The sequence below is a fragment of the Sinocyclocheilus anshuiensis genome, unplaced genomic scaffold, assembly GCF_001515605.1.
Source record: "Sinocyclocheilus anshuiensis isolate Anshui unplaced genomic scaffold, SAMN03320099.WGS_v1.1 scaffold4, whole genome shotgun sequence".
NCBI lineage: Eukaryota > Metazoa > Chordata > Actinopteri > Cypriniformes > Cyprinidae > Sinocyclocheilus > Sinocyclocheilus anshuiensis.
The window spans coordinates 1,320,372-1,322,136 of record NW_015554075.1 but is presented as its reverse complement, the minus strand read 5'-3'; positions in this window follow the sequence as shown (position 1 = coordinate 1,322,136).

Below are 1,765 nucleotides of genomic sequence, written 5' to 3'. Positions count from 1 at the left end.
AGCATCTTTTTCATCACTCCTAGCTAAGGCTGCATCCACAGGACCTAAATCACAATCAAAGTATCATACAACCATTCCTTCTCTTGTCAGAAAGAGGACAGACAGAGCCATCAAAACAATGCTCTTACCACATTCAGCTTGTGTCAGCAGGTAAATTGACACAAAGAAAGAACAAATCTGGAGATTCTCTATCCACTTCATTACTGTGTGTGAATGTAATCTCACAGTAACACTGGAGCTCATGAGCTTGTGCGCTTTATATATGAATAGCACACCAGTCCGTTATTGCCTAACTCGCTTTTGCATGGTTATCTTACATCTCATGCCGGAAAACAATGATAGACTGACTTAGTGTAGATCTGACTAACTCCTTGATCTAAGACAGGACTTTACAAGAAGAACGACCTAGTGCCAGAGAAAGTGTTTTGGACCAACTGAGGCAAATGTTTTTTTTTTTTTTTTTGCCATTTATTCATTTTTAATCTGCACTGTCATTACATTTTACATGTGTTGATCATGCACATGCATTTTTACTCCGCTGTTTTAAATATGCCACAAAGATACATTAATGTAGCTGGCTACAATATTGCCATAACTGCTTGTAAATTTAATGGTAAAGCGGCTTAATTTCTTGCTTCTGTTGCTAATTAAAAACGAATAAATTAAAAATATGAAGACCCCCTCCCCCCAGCATATGAAATGTATAAGCCACAAAGTTTGGGCATCAAAAAATATGCTGTCCAAAACTAATTTTCAGTACACTAACTATTTTTATCAGAACAAATTTCAGCTCATTGTGGTAGTACTGACAGTGACCTTCATTGCAAAAATAATTCACATTGCAAAAGAGGAAAATATGTGTATAAGACACGCCCAGCCTTGAACTTGTTGATAACAGGGTGGTTTTGTAAATGTCAATGACACGGTCACTTTTATTTGTAATGCAAATTCATCAACAGTTAACTAAAAACTTGTTTCCAAAAATGGAAGAAAATGCAACGCCTGCTGATAACACTGATAATATTTTATTATTTTGAGCTCAGATACTTCTCAAAATGTAAATTTCATATTAAATTGTTTAATTTATATTAAAATGTTTAATATTTTAGAACATTGGAACACTCACAATTTGGAATTATTAGGGTTGCAATAAAAACATTTTTAAATGTCGTTCTGATCATGCAAGTAACCAATGTTTTGAGTATCAGCTAGTGATGAAGATGTATTCAAAGGCTTTCTTGACAAAAAATATACATTTTATTTTTGAGGTTTGGCTATTAATAAACAGCTTCTTCTAAGCTCATTAATTGATTGTTTGGTGTGTACTGTAACAGCAAGATATATGACAGTGAGGTCTCTGCCGGTACATTCGTTCAAATGATGATGCATGTCACACTAAGCATAGTTTACTGCTTAGTTTTTATTACTGAGATTAAACCTCTATCTTTTTTTATTTAGGCTTCATCTGTGTAAGAGTGCATTAATTAGCACTAACCACTCTTTGGCAGCTTAATACCTAACTATGTGCACTGTACACCTTAAAGGGGTCCTATGATGTTGCTAAAAAGAACATTATTTTGTGTATTTGGTGTAATGAAATGTGTTTATGAGGTTTAAGGTTCAAAAAACACATTATTTTCCACATACTGTACATTATTGTTTCTCCTCTATGCCAAGCCTTTTTGAAAAGCGTGGATTTTTACAAAGCTCATCGGTCTGAAAAGCGAGGTGTGCTGTGATTGGCCAGCTATCCAGTGTGTTGTGA